The following is a 16,751-nucleotide window of genomic DNA, read 5'->3' on the forward strand; positions in this document are numbered from 1 at the left end:
ACTTTAGAATAGCAATACCATAAGTATTCTGAACGTCTTGCAATCAACGAAACAAACATTAGAAGCTTTGGTAGTTTGATAAAGTCCTAACATTCAATCATATAAGCCAGATTAGTCGACTATCACAGTTACTACACGATTTCTTACATTCGTAGGACGTTACGGATCACTGCCATCTCACCTCTGTCTGCGTGGGTTCGAGTCTAGGATTCGGCTAAAGTGGGTATGTGAGAAAGCTTGCCAGTAGCTTCTCGTGGGTCTGTGGTTCTTCCTGGGGTTTTCCCGGGTTCTTCCTCTACCATTAATACTGGCCGCCATGCATAGCCTATCGTGTGCTGAAAAATGGCGTTAAGCCCCACAACAACAACAACAACATTCGTAGGACTGACATATTTGTGTTATCTTCACCCTTCGGATTCATGGCTCTTTATTGTTTTAGGATCATTTATTCGGAACACTCTTTTCTCATCTGCAGCAAAGTAAATTTGCATGGATTGCAATAATTGGCGTTGATATTATCTGTCTTTCGTATCAACAAATCATGCAGTCCGACGGTGAACTCTATGTTACCTCCTGATTGTACGAAAAGTGCCTGTTTATAAATAATTGTTCTTTCTCTAGAACTCTCTGACCTACCAATCTGCAATACTGCCTTTATATGAACCTCTCCGTGACCTACCAATCTGCAATACTGCCTATATATATACCTCTGGGTGACCTACCAATTGCAATACAGCCTATATATATACATCTGGGTGACCTACCAATCTGCAATACAGCCTATATATCTACCTGTCTGTGACCTACCAATCTGCAATACCGCATATATATATATATATATATATATATATATATATATATATATATATATATATATATATATATACCTCTCCGTGAACCTATCAAGTAACAATAATATATATGTCATTCATTCAACTACTAATTCACTCAATCACTAATTCGTTCACTTGCCTCTACAACCCATCAATGTCTTCATCTAATTGATCTAGTTTTATTCTTGCATCTTAGTGCATAGGGTTCAGAGTGCCAAATACAAATTTCGTTTAACCAGACGAAACCAATAAAGTATTTAAAAATGTGCAGGTTTGTTTAAATTACATTCCAATGTGTTGCGGCATATAGCCTGAAGAAATCCTAGAATGTTCGCTAATATATCAAAGGTAATCGAGAATCGCAAGTGTTGGGGAGGTTCCAGAAAGCGAAAAACACTCATAAATTATTTTCACAGTATCAGTAGGTGGTCAAGCTTAATATATATATATATATATATATATATATATATATATATATATATATATATATATATATATATATATATATATATGTATTGAGAGAGAGAGAGAGAGAGAGAGAGAGAGAGAGAGAGAGATGTGTGTATGTCTGTGTGTGATTGAAGGAAGCAAACTTGCACATCGAAAGAGCTTAATTTACTGGTTTATCTTACGTATATCACCACTCGAGTTCATTCGTAAACAATGTCAATCAAGTTTCGCTAAATGAACCGTGGGTAAATCCTGAATGTGTCTCATTGCAATTATAATTTTAACATTGTGTGGGGTTTATTGCAAAAATATTTAATGTCTAATTCAGCAAGATCATTTTACGAACTTCTTTCTTTCGTACCTGTAGCATTGCTTCAAACTTAAAATCATTCAGTATACGGATAGTCAGTCATTCATTTATTGATTCATTCATCAATTCATAAATTCATTCTTTCATTCATTCATCTATTCACTCACTCGCTAACTCTCTCATTCGTCCATTCGTTCATTCATTCATTCATTCATTCATTCATTCATTGTAGATTCTCTGTAACTCCAGTCTTTCCTTCCGTGATGGATTCATGTATTCATTAACTCATCTGCCTTTCAGGTGTCCAATAGATAACACTGGATATGTCTACAGAAGGGGCCAACATCAGCTGTTGATGGTGCTGTCGTTATTGCTGCACTTGTGTATCCCCTATCTCAAACGTGTCGATCTCAACCTCGGAAAAACAAAACAATGGCCCCTCCCCCCCCCAAAAAAAACCCAACTAAAACGTTACTAAAAACAAAACAAAACAATACTAAAAAATAAACAAAATAAACCTAATCCAAGACAACAACCACCTCAAAAGTCTTATAGGTTTCATGTTCAATCAGCAAATTCTTTGCAACATGTCATACTTAGGAGGCGTAACTATTCATAGTAAAGGAGAGTATCCAGGCTTGCTAAACTGGTATAGCTAAGCGTCTTTAAGCTATGTATGTGCAAGAGGCGTATGTATGCATACTCAAGGAACTTTGGCCTACTCAATAGACATTTCCTAAATGTCGTCATCAAATGCCATATGTGTTGTCAGCGGGTAGATTTCCGCTGACTTTATATGGTGTTTGGAAGCTGAAATAAATTCACTGAATCTCAATATACTTTTACGACAATTACATACATAAACAGAACGCAAATCAAGCTTTATACTAGAATATGTAATTGTGATTCATAAGTTAACTTTGTGTCAGTATTCCTTGTAAACAAATGGTACATTTTGATGACCGCATATAAGAGAAACTGCCAGGATGTCCATCGTCCAGGTAAATTAGGCTGAATATCGTCTGCTAGTGACTGTATCGGGAAGGATCTATTATCATAGGTATGCGTACTTGAGAGGCGTAGCTAGCGACAGTCTAGAGGTGAAGATATGCGAACTCACTGAGGATCGCGTGCCATTATAAAGGGGCGTCGATATGCATACTCACAATGCGCAGATACTTGTTGTTGTTGTTTTAGGGCTTAACGCCATTTTTCAGCACAATATAGGTTATACATGGCGGCCAGTATTAATGGTGGAGGAAGAACCCAGGAAAACCCCGGAAAGAACCACCGATCCACGATCAGCTACTGGCAAGCTTTCTCACATACCCACATTGGCTGAATCAGAGACTCGAACCCACGCAGACAGAAGTGAAATGGCAGTGATCCGTAGCGGAAAGCACTTGAGACCACTCGGCCACTCGGGCCCCCCGCATATACGAATACTTACCTATTTCAGGTATTCCTAAGCACGACAGCGTGATAATAAATTGCTATTTGCTCTAACTACTTCGTGTCCATTAGATAGAGGATCAATGGTTTGATATATAACGAAATACAATCAGTCATTTTTTGTCAAGCTGAATTTGTCTTCTTTATGCTGGACATCAAGAGTAATGGTTAATTAATAAATTATTTATTTTCGTATTGAACTGAGGTTAAATAACCACTATTGACTTAAATCCACTGGCGAAATTGAATCCTTGAAACCAAATGGCAGATTATAAACACAAACTTTTAAATGCTAATTTATTTATTAAAGCACTGTGTTTCAAATGCAAGCATTCAATGTACGAACTGATCTCGGACAAGAAATCTTCTACATATATGCCTTCACGTTCATAAACGTCTTAGCAACATAGGAGTTTAAGGGATCTCAAACAATGTCCTATTAAGAAAGTAGGTATTAATGTCAGTGAAGAAGTAATTGCTCCATGTTGCAAAGCAGTACTTTTGTTTATCTCCCTATGTTTTTCACAACTTTCGTTAACATTTCCTTGTTAGCTTTTAAATGTATTATGTCATTCATGATGTACCTTTATCTAAATAAATCCATTTTATATTACTTGTTAGGTTCTATATATTTATTTTATTGATGTTATTGATGATGATATTAGCATTGTTAATATTATTACTATTATTTCAATTATTTTTATCATTTTATAATATCAATTTCTTATTAGAGTTTTGGCTCTTATCTGATTTTAATACATTATATTTATTTACAACAACCGACAATCAGACATTCATACGTATTTAAAAACGAAGTTATCACAAAAAAAGAAGCTAAATAACTGAAGAGACCAGAACAAAACAAAACAGAACAGACTATGCCTCGTCTGTGTGATTTTCCAAATCAAAACTGAAAACTTTAAAATCAAGATTAACAACAGACTTCACACTTTTTATTAAGAACATTCAAGAACTAAAATAAAATGTACTGACCGTACTAACAGTTTCTTACATCAGTGCTTGCGATAACTGGATTTTAGTTATCTTTCGTCACTTGAGTCGAGAAAGAAATATATACAGCAATAAATATTGTAAATGGAATAGACTTTGAATGGTAGTAAGGATGAAAATCATGAACTTTGACTAGAACTAGACGGAGAATACACCCTATATGACAAGGCAAGGTATTTATTTCCATGTCAGATGAGGGTGTAGACAGGTTAAATTCATTTCATTCCTTGCAAAGACGGAATCACTAGAATAGGAAATGTATGCAGACACAAGAGGTAGGCTAAAGTGATAGTGTTGGGCATTTCCACCGACACAACTGTGAAGTCAGCAGAGCTGCAATGACCAGTTAGAATCATTTGATTTTTTTAATTGTAAATTTCACAAATACATCAAAGAAGATTCGCAAATATGTGGGTGTCTAGGCGTGCCATGCGGTAACATGTTTTTGTTAGTTATCTATTGATTAATTTGGGCTTACCATGCGGTTTTACATCCGTTAGCAAAATTTCAAATTGAAAAGACTCATTGCCGGTGTTAAATAGCAGGAGTCGATCTATTCTTTAATTGTGTAGTCTGTAGTCCGTTACTCGAGTTATTTAAATAAATAGCGACGTAGATCAAGTCAGTATTTGAAATCATTTAACCGTAAAGAAATCTGAATATAGGAAACGTTTGTTTGATGACTATATAGTTTTTGCTTGGGGTTTGGTTATAATATCAGGGACCGAAGTGATGGAACCGCCGGCTCCGCCCATTTATCCAGTATGGGAACGACACTGGCTGGCAGAGAGCTCATAATAAACACGTTATTTTCTGTTGAAATTCCGGAAGTTGTGGCTTGTTCATCAACGCAATAAACATAGGCCATTAATCATATTGTAGACGTGGTCATATATTGAATACATAATTTTTTACAGTGAAAGAATATTTATCGCATATACAAATATTTTGCGAAATATTTTAGTCATAGCAACAAAGTTGTGAATCGTGCAGGCATTTGCTTATATATTCCTGCACAAATCTTATCAATAAAGACAATTGCCACATAACATTTTCAATTCCCTCACTCAACCCCCCTCCCCCAAAAGAAAATACGGTGGAACAATATAATGCTATAATGATATTACTTCCTTAAAAATGAACATTTTCAGTTTTAGCCAGGATCAGATTGTTTTTGTAGTTTTAAAGTTGTCTGACTGACTGGAAACCGTTTAAAATTTAACTTTCGTAAATTCTCCAATTATATATATATATATTTTAAACAGTCCAAAAAGAGTTGGCATTAGTTTTGTCTAGGCCTCTAGGTGTCTGCATTTCACTCAGAACCTATTATAAATAATATTATCGATATTCTTCTTCTACTTCTTATTATTGTTACTATTATTATTATCATTATTATTATTCATCCTCTTCTTCTTCTTCTTGTTAATATTATTATTATTATTATTATTATTATTATTATTGTTAGGGGAATGCTAGAGTTAAGGTTAGGGTTAAGTAGCTAGGAAAATATTTAATATTTTTTATATGGTCCACATGTGCCGGTATATAAGTATATAATGGCACTGTTCCTTAATGAGTACTAAACAAGAATGGGCTCTAATTCGTCTTGCGTAAAATCCCGAACTGATTGACATATTGCAAAACCAATGATTTACATTGTAAATGGGCCATAAGATCTTTCACGAAGTCTCACGTGAGCGTTTAACCGTAGCAAATGAAAGTATACAAAAAATATATCTTCATCTTTTTCGACCTTTTTCACTTATGAAGCTAAAATAGTGTTTATTTTGTTTTTTCAAAGCTATATGACCGTTTTGGTACAAAAAATGTGTACATTATAACGTTTTTTTAAAAAACAACAGACATACACCAATCTTACCAATTTGATATGTTCGCTTTCTTGTAAAGATTTAAAGGCACGACTCTCACCATAACTTCAACAAACGTTGTTAGATTTTACAAAGAATAATCACTGGGTATGTGGATATGGTCAAAGTGGTAACAAGAAACAAGATTAATCTATCTCAAGAGTATATATATATATATATATATATATATATATATATATATATATATATATATATATATATATATATATATATATATATATATATATATATATATATATATGTATATATATATATATATATATATATATATATATATATATATATATATATATATATATATATATATATATGTATGTATGTATGTATATATATATCGCAAAGAAGGCATTCACTGGTGTTTGCAAATTTAAGATCAGTCATATTTCAATGACTGACTACAGTACACACAAAACACAACCAGTTATAACTTGATAAGTTATTGAAATCAACAGTGGAAATAAATTGAAATAATTGAATTCTCAACATGTGCAAGTTTGATTGGTATCCCATAAAAGACCAGTGGTTTTCACCGGGTTGTCCGTGTCCTTATCCTCCACATCCAACATCATTGCAGTCTAATATAAGATGGCGGTATATTTTAAACAATCGGGCCTGTTTTCTCTCTATTCCCTGTTATTACAACTATCCTTGTATATTTTAATTAATGGAGATGGTTTCTTGGAGTGGGAGATAACCGTTCTTTCTGATAGCAAGATCGGTAGGTTGTTTTATTAAACAGATGCATGGATCGTAGAGTGGGTCATGAAAGCCTTCGTCCTTGTTTTTGTGTGTCACTATTTTGACCTTATTTTATATATCAATGTTGCGCATGCCATTATCTTTCATTTAGATGACAAACTTTATCGCTATCTGTCGAACGTAATCAACAGCATATTCTATATAAAACACGAAGAATTGGATTAATTTATATTCGACTTGTTAATAAGTAGACTGGTTCTGTTCCACGAGGATAACTACTTTTTTCACAAAATGTCTTATCTGTAATACACTTCTTAATAAAGCGGGCCAAATTTATCCGGATAGAGATTCAGGAAATGAGATCCGCTGTACTGGAAAAATTGTTATTTAATAATTACGAATTAGTGTGCAACTAAGTTTGGATAGTGTTCCTATTGGGGTGGAACTATGCAATCACGTGTCATTTTCCAATCACATAGAAAGGGACAAATTCCCAAAGGAGAAAAGTCATTTGCAGGTTTTCACCCATTATATCTTATTTACTCAAGTAAACATAATGCCGATAAATGCAAGGGACGTATCAAATGGAGACCGTATTTCTGAAGTGTAAGAGAGTCAACGTACGGCTCATATTATGTGTAACTTAAGGTAATTGCTTGCAAAACATACGGTTATGTACTATTTCTAGGAAATTAGAAGAACCCGCTTCACTGGGTTATATCTCTATACAACTTTGCAGTTGGTTGATGTATGAGATTCGCATGAACGTTAGAGCATTTATATCAGTTGATCGGGAGCAAGCACAGTCCCAGACATATATTACATATAATAAATGTACAAGTTCAGCGTTGCGACCAAGGAGTTTTTACAATTTATTTGATAGCCTGAAAGAGTTTGCTTTTTGGTGTTAGAAATGTAATTAAACATTGCAATTATAAGTTTGATTGTCTTTTTCTCCACAAACGTTCGGCAATTTTATTTTTGTATTGTCCCAAATCACAAAGCGAAAGGCATATTGTGCCCCTGGCGTATAGGATACAAATACCAGGCTCGTCTGAAGGAGGCATATCAACCAGCGTGGCAGTGTCCACTCTCAGTAGAAAATGTTCTTGTGGAGTGTATCGACTTTAATCCTGTGATACAGAAGGCTTTTGATGTCGACTTAGTTCAGAAGCTCATTGATGATGTGCCAATAAAGTAAATCGTCGGCTCTTGAAAATGGCGCAGAGTGTATGGGGCCACTACATGATATCGTTGACTCTTTAAAATGTTTTGCATAATATGAAACCAATAGAGTACATTGTCGACTCTTTAAAACATCGTGGTTTATATCATACATCTTGACCCTCTTCTTTAAGGATCTTCTCCTTTTGTACCTGGCATCTTCTCCTTTTGTACCTGGCATCTCTTATTATTTCTTACATTACATCATCTGTTTTATATAGCTAAATTTATTTGGAAAACCTCTCTTGGTAAATTTCTTTTCGCATTACATTGTCCTCTGAAACTTACAGCTTAAAATTTAATTGGAACTATATGAGAACCTATGAAGGCCTAGTAATTAATTCTTATGAATATACACAATCATTCTGGCTGTGTCGATACATGGGAATTAATTACTAGGTCATCATGCGAGTATGTGCAAAGTTACATATTTGCGTCATGTAAAAGGAATTACAAACGTGTTATCATTGTAACATTATATATCTAACTGTTGCATTTCTGTTAAAATTCATTATGTTTAGGTTTAATGAGTTGGTAAATGCCTGTGAGTGTGTGTGTGTGTGAGGTCCGAGTTCATTACTAATGAGGTTCAAACAATGCTCATACACCTGGAATTGTATGAGGAACATGGGTTTTAATTGTAAGAACTGGGGAAAATGAAAATGGGGTCAATTCAAAATATTGTGATATAATGACTCACGTTAGATATCAGTTATTAGGAAGAAAAGGTCCCGAATATTCAATTAGCTGTATGATGAATTGGGCTATCGAAACTTTCATGAAATGTGTAGTTAATTAATCATTTAAGTGGTTGGCACTAATCCAGTCCATATAGTAATCTCTTTAAGAACTCACTGCACTAATTCAGTTCCCATAGAACATCTATGCAAACACCATGCTATTAAAAATGTATTAACTTTAAAAGTCCGAGTGCTCATGACAAAACCTATATTTATCTGCATATATACAATCAGGATGACAGCTTCTGTATAGAGAAAAGGCTATGATCCGCTGAATTTTCTGGACCAATATGTTTCAGTGTTACCGGTGCAACTTTCAGTAATTAGAGTTCCAAACTCATGACTGTTAAAGGACTGAAATTCCGTCAATAAAACAATGTCTCTTTTTTGATTCAGTTACAATCAGGATAAGCACTCAAAAAGTATTTATCCTAAATAAATAACTTACATTATCAACCAATCTGAGCCAGCCAAACCCATATATACTCTATTTTATTTTCACCTATTTCAAGACTGATTCCCATTTTTCCATATAATTAGTACCGTGTGTCCTATAAGTTTGATCAGTTGAAATAGGCCAGGCAAGAGTAAGTTGAATAAAACATGATATGTATAACCTCCAGCCCGACACCTGAATTTAATCTATTACATTTACTTCATAATTTAAGCATTACAAGTTGATATCTGGACCGCATTCGGAAGAAGACGACCATGACCAAGACATAGGACATTTAGTATTATTTGGAATTTATTTCACAATGCTGTCTCTTGAAGTTTCATTTCGTACTGTAGGGTAATAAGTTGTTTGTTGCTTCTATTTAAATTGTTTGTTTTACCTTTCTTCTCCTACGTAATTTAAGACTTACCGCCGGAACGCTGTGGTCACAACCATGAACAAACACATGAATGCAACCGATTCCATCGTTTTCGGCCAAGTACTTTGAGCGGGTTGTTGCTTTTAGTGAGATGATCCACGTATTTATTGAAGCATCCGATACATTTTTGAATCTTCATAATTTGGAGAATGTCTTAAGCTTCAAATGGAGTGATTTAATTGTCAGCCTCTTTCAGATACGATAATCGCAAAGAATGTAGTAAAATGCCATGTGTATCTAGAACGTGTCTGTACTACGGGTATACTCCTTCCCGATACTTCTGAACATGAGTTAGCTAAATCTTGTTTCTAAAGTTGAAAGTAGCTATAACATATACTATGCAGTCCTTCCTGTTACATAAAATACAAAGGCGTTTAAACAATATTTTGCATTTATTTCATGACTAATTTGTTTTTATTAGCGACATGGTTTGTGCTTGTTCCATTCTATTCTATAAGCGATTATACGACTCGCTTTCACACGAATGATTACTATGACGTCATTATACCGCTTATAAGTTATTTCGTACTTCCAAACAAGGGGGTGCCGAGTGGCCTAGTCTTCTAAAGCGCTCCTCGTCACGGATCACTGCCACCCCACCTCTGTCTGCGTGTGTTCGAATCTCGGGCTCAGCCAATGTGGGTACGTGAGAAAGCTTGCCAGTAGCTTGCTTCTCATGGGCCGGTGGTTCTTTCCGAGGTTTACCCTGTTTACTCCTCCACCATTTATTGTGGTCGCCATGTATAGCTATTCTTGCGCTGAAAAATGGCGTTAAACCCTGCAACAATAACAAAAACTCCCAAACAATAACCGAAGATAAAACAGATTTCGATTCATAAGCGCCAGAAACACATATGTGGTGTAAAATTAACATGACGTGCGTAGAAAGACACATGTCGACATCAAATTTAGGATTAAATCCAAATTTAAGTTTCTACAGGAGGCTAGCAAAGTTAGTGTGGCCTCTGTTCGTTTCCCCTTGTGCAAATTGCAATTGTCTCAGTAAAAGTTTTTCTTCCCCAGCATGATTAATAATAACAAGATGCTCACCATGACAGCATTGAAATGAAAGTGTGCCACATCATTACAAACATTGCATGTATGTGCTATAAATATAATTCAAGTCTGGATATACAACAAATTTTTCTCTGATAATATAAAGGTGACACATTGCTACTTGTGGATATATCCCACGTTAACTCACGGTACGCGCGGAGACACTCTCCAATGCTCAGATATTTCTCTGTTACCATTAATGGTAAGGTGCCAATGATAGAATATTGACAGATTCAAATCGGTGAAAATGTAATAGAAAATTACAGAAATATCCTTGATGGCATTTGACGACTTCAGTGAAAGTGGACATAATATGACCAACCCACTAGACATTGTTTTATAATGAAATTTAATGCTTCGGTTGTTCGCTTTTAACAAGTTTTAATTTATTGCGTTCAGATTATGTACTGCAATACAACCTTCATCTAAATAATCTAAAATCTGTTGTACATCATTCAACTGTATAAGTTCAAAGTGAAAATTAATTGATTATTTATAATCGTGGATCTCACATTGCTTATAACAAAACAGATGCAGGCCCAAATGAAACAAAATAAAATGTCAGCGATCATTTTACTTCTAAATGATTGAAATTTCTGCAAGCAATAATGATATATGGCTGATAATGCCAAGAACGTTTCTGTTTAACAAAATAATGGAGACGACACACGGTATATGTTTTATCTTCGTAACTATAAAGCTGGTTAAAAGCATGTCCGCCCAAAATAAAAGTAATTTCGACTTTAATTTCAACGTAACATGGTGTAAGTGGAATGTCAGCAAAGAAAGCGAATGTGGTTCTTACCTTGGGGTTTCTTGTTAATTAGAAAATACCGCTTACGTTGACAACATATGTTTCGGTTTTGTATGAGGATACATCTTTTAACAAATAGAAATATCTCAAGAGTAAGAATCAATGTACAATTTATCACCGACAAGTGACCAGGAGATAGATGTTTGTTTGATATATAATGCCTATAACTAAGACAATGTGCCATTTATTTATTACATATTTTGAGATAGCTTGTACAAAAGGCGATGCCTATACATATTTTGATCAAGAACTGGGAATACATAATGCTAACTAACATATTGGAAACAATCCCAAATATATAAATATTTAACTTAATACAGATTTAATAACTCAGTAAGAAATGAAGAGAAAGGCACTGAAGATGACATAAAATTGACAATGCATAACTCATTAACATCGTAATGATTTTTGTGGGTATTATATGGCTGTTTGATGGTCTAGTCTAGTTGAATATTACTGAATAAATATGATTGATTGCATCCTATACCAACTAACTGGTTCAAATTAGATTATTGTATATTTGCTCTTAAGACCGTTTCTAGTGTGAATAGTTGAATCATACAATACGTGAGCAAAGACATGGCCAGCACATACAACACATAGGTAGAAGATGGGATTCATAGTCTGGAATATTGCTATCCTATTGAATTGCAACGTAGATAGGTAGTTTTTAGTGTCAGTAATGATTGTTATGCTTTAAAGGGGATTGGATGTATGTACGTCATAAGGTTGCCTGTAGATATTAGTAACAGAGTCATACGTATCAATTGATGTTTGTGGTGGGGATCATTACACAGATAGGAAAGGGGCGTTGAGTCCTTCGGAGATCATGCGTTTGAAGCGTTTCTGTGGCATAATTGTAAAGATTTAATTCAAGAGAAAACTTACTCAAGTAATAAACATACATCTAGAGTGGAGTATTTTCATCGAATGACACGGATTATATCATCTGTATTAGTCGCGTCTTTGTTATTATAAGTGCTGTTTATTCCGAGATGCTTTGTTTTCTTATCATCGGGTAACTGCTTTCATGGTCATGCTAACTTTGCATAATTGGATCGTCGTAATGTAATGAATGTATATAATTAATGTAGGTCACACAAATATGTTTTAGTAAGAAGCAGTTCTTGAAAATCAGGAAAAGGATTATGCAACTCTTTGACTATATGACTGAAAATCTTTTACCGAATTTTATTCTCGATCCAGTGGATTTAAAATTTTAAATGTTACTTTTGTCACTGTGCCATGCTATTGGTGTTAAATGTAACTTTTATTTAATTTGTTAGTGAAAAAAAAGAGCATCAGCTTGAATTGTAGCTGTTCTTTATTTTCAACGTAGACGTTCATTTGAAATTTACCAACACCTGAAACTGACTGAAATTTGGTTCTCGACTTTTAAGTGAGAAGTAATAATTAAATATTTTTTGAACATTTTTATATTCCATGGTTTCATTTCAATAGGACATTCACCCCAATCCCCTTGAAAATAATACAGCATTAAGCACATATTAAGCTCGGGCGCATGGTGCCAATAATGTGTAATGCAATGTGATCCCACCTGCATTGCATTTACATAATTAATTGAGAGTGTGTAACCAACAACGACAAATAAACTTGTTTTGCTACTGTTTATAAGAACAAGAGCAGAAACATTAATCCTTTATAGAGAACAACTTATCATTGCCTGGATTCGTTTCGGATTGAACAGTCCCCGTAAGTCCGAAATCTGAAGACGATCCCACTGTCACATAATTTCAAGTAAGGAAGGTGGAAAACATGATGCTGAAGAGGGTTGGGGCCCACATGCATCACTGTTTGATTCAATAGGTGACACAAAATGGTTTAAATGACTCACCGTCATTAACAATAGAAGCAAGCATCACATTTCCGAAGCAAATTTATAAATGTCTCAAGGCAACACATTTTGATATGATATTCTATACCAATCCACGGCTGACTGTATCAAAATCATTTTTCAAGGTCGAAAAACATTTTATACTTTTATACATTGTATATATATATATATATATATATATATATATATATATATATATATATATATATATATATATATATATCGTAAAAATGTCGTTTTTGCCTTTGAACTGCGAAGTCTTTGCAAAACCACAATAGATCTGTTACAATAGAAGGTTCATATGTTTGTCCACAAGGCAAAACCAGATAAGCCCATTTAATAATAGATATCCGATGGGTTTTGTTTTGACAATGTTTCCGATGAAAGAGAAAGGTCCAATATATTTATTTTAACATATTAGGGAGTATTTTTAAAGAAGACGTAATGCAATGACAAATACACAGAGGAAAACAATAACCATATTACCTATCTAGCAGATGCCATAAAACGTTTCGCTGCAGACACTATGGAATGTCGAACGGATAGCGTAAATAACGCCACAATGCAGTATTTGAGGATATAAATTTGAATTATTTGGAATAAGGGAGAAAATAAACCACATTGAACAATATATTATTTGCCATTTAATTTAATGACATTGAGAGAGCTAACAATGTATGAGATCCTCAAACTGACGACAAAGTAGCAAATATATTAGACGTACAGAAAATTGCTGGGATAGTGAGAGAAAAGAGAAGGATAGAGACAAAGAGAAAGTAGAGATAAAGTTTGCATATATCGAGTACCATACTTTAAGCCGGTAAAGGAAAGGTCAAATGAATGAGAAATGTCTAAAATCCGTTGAACAATGAATTAATGAATCCCCATAGTTAGATGGAGAAATGGATGTCAGGTTTTATTCGACTCTCGAAAGGGGATTGGGAAAAATGGTCTCGCTTGTTTCAATACTGCCATTTTTCCCCCCAAAGGGGTTTGTTATGTCAGGTATAACATACAGTAACATGAAACATGGCAAAACCCACAAGACAAGAACAATAACAACAAGTAAAACTACCGCTATTGTTCAGATGATAGGGACGATGGGTGTGAGGATTGAGGGCAATATATTTGTAGTATGGAGTCTACCCTATATAAAAGACAAAATCATTTCAAACACAGAATGTCCAATGGATATGATGTCGCATTGTTTTTTGCAGCATTAGCGCGTGTAGTCAACAAATCCTTGTTTCCGTAACTTCGGTCACCTTCACAACTAAACATTATATAGCTGCAATATTATTTTGAAAGAATGTTGACTGCATGCAAAAATTCCAATATTTACTGCATTATATTTGTGACCGTATATTTGCAGTATTTGATTTGGAACAGTAGACTGTACATAATTTCGTTTTGAGTCGGATTTGCATCACTTATTTACCGTTAAATATACTATGGGTGCATAAAGTTCTGTCAGTTGGGAGACTGGTTTATGTCCACATTCTACTATAAACTGAAGTGAGTTTATTTACCTCTTTATGTTAACATTTAAAGCACACTTGTTTATAGGGTGGAATCATATACACTTGCCCCTCCACAACCATGCGCTATTAAGTGAGCAATACTCTCTGTTTTACTCGTTGTTGTTCTTATCTTGGGGGTTTTACGTCAATTTGCATCGGAAGATATTGGTATTCATGACATTACATACACCGTGGGGTAAATTGACCATATCGATACAGACGACACAATTTTCCCTCAATAACATTTCTTGAGTCATGATGGCAGGGTTAAAAAGGTTTTCCCCTGATCGAAGCCAATCAGTAAAGAGAATACTGCACAATAATTTCATGGACTTATTTAATCCAGTCAAACTCATATAAAGTAAAATGTAACACGTTGTTATATAAAAAATATGAAATTGCACATACTAGAGGGAAACTGTCCAATATATGTGACAAATGCATTAATGTGTACTGCTTTATAATTATTGACGAATCATTCGGGTGGAAAGGAAACAAATGCGATGAAGGAGCATAAAGCAAAATACACTTAACATTTTCAAAATGGGAATTATGCATAATGTGTTCGAACATTTTGATACACATGAACTCTTTTTATATAGGATTTAATGCGTTCGACAAATTTGATACTTCCACGTTACACATATAATTATGATCTGTACATGGTGAAACCTAACACACGAATGTGTGTTGTTATACAAAACGAGTCATCTACATATTGTACATAATATTTTACTAATTCAGTTTAAATCCAACGTAAAATGCAGATAATCAAAATGCACAAAATAGAGTCTCAGTAGGGTCAATAGTTCTTACTCATAAATGAAAAAAAAGCTGTCGCGGAAGAGTTATGATGAGAAGAGCAATCACCAGCTGGCTAATATTTACAGCGAGGCATCGTTTGTTCATTTAACTAGATTCAAATGGAGCCGGAAAATAGACTCACGAAAGGGATAGAACCAGAGAAAACCTTTAGAATTTATGACAAAGAGACAAGATGTACTAATTCATGAATTATAAAGACATAAGTAAGTTTGTTGACTCAGTGCTCGAACAACAATGACTTTGATCTACATTTGAGTCTAGGAAAGATATAGATTGGATGTAAAGCGTCCCGATATGTTGCAGGAAGTACACATGATTTCAACAATCTTTTCAATGCAAACATTTAAACTGTTTTCGAATCAACACGTGCACTCGAGATACGTATTATTGTTTTGCTTACACGCCTTTGTAAGACAAGATAGCAAATATGTTGACCTGTGATATATATATACGTAATTCTTTGCAAACATAATACAGGCAATAATTATCTCAGTTCAAAGTCCATGACGTCCAAAGCTGAGATTTTAACGTTTTTAATCCATTGCTATTTATCAGGTTAGATATGGAACCTTGAATGTGGCATATTTTGCAATCATTATTTGTACACTTTAACAGCAGAGTAAATAGCTGTGTTTAGTACATTTATAAGATATTTTCCATTTACATTTACGATTTTATTAAATTGTCAATGGTCCATTTGAAAAGATCCCCAAATTATACATCTTTAAAATTAATTCTCTTCGCTTCATTAAAACTTATTATTTTGGCACACGAACACTTCTAATAAACATTATTCTTATATAGGTTTAACTTCATTTTGTCCCACAATATATCCTACAATGTGAAACGAACACGACAGAACTCTTTTTTTACCTAAATGTGAAAAAACTGAGTATGTCAATGATTTCCGACTTGTGTGCAAAGGATCTTTAAACGTAATGTTGTAGATTATAATGTCATTGATGTGCGTGTCATAAGTATATATACCAACCTGAAACTCTGGAATGTTGCCAGCTAACCTGTCTTTCCAGAGGACATCACTTTACACTGATAACGCCAGTTAGAGATGGGAATGCTGAAAATTCTTTGCGCCGATTTGTTAGTGGAAATTGTCAGGAACCTTCCAAAATGTAACATATTTTGCATTTCCTAATTTGTCGATGCAATCATATAGTCTTGTTATTGGAAATGAATC

The sequence above is a fragment of the Sinohyriopsis cumingii genome, chromosome 10, assembly GCF_028554795.1.
Source record: "Sinohyriopsis cumingii isolate HCF-2022 chromosome 10, ASM2855479v2, whole genome shotgun sequence".
Classification (NCBI taxonomy): Eukaryota; Metazoa; Mollusca; class Bivalvia; order Unionida; family Unionidae; genus Sinohyriopsis; species Sinohyriopsis cumingii.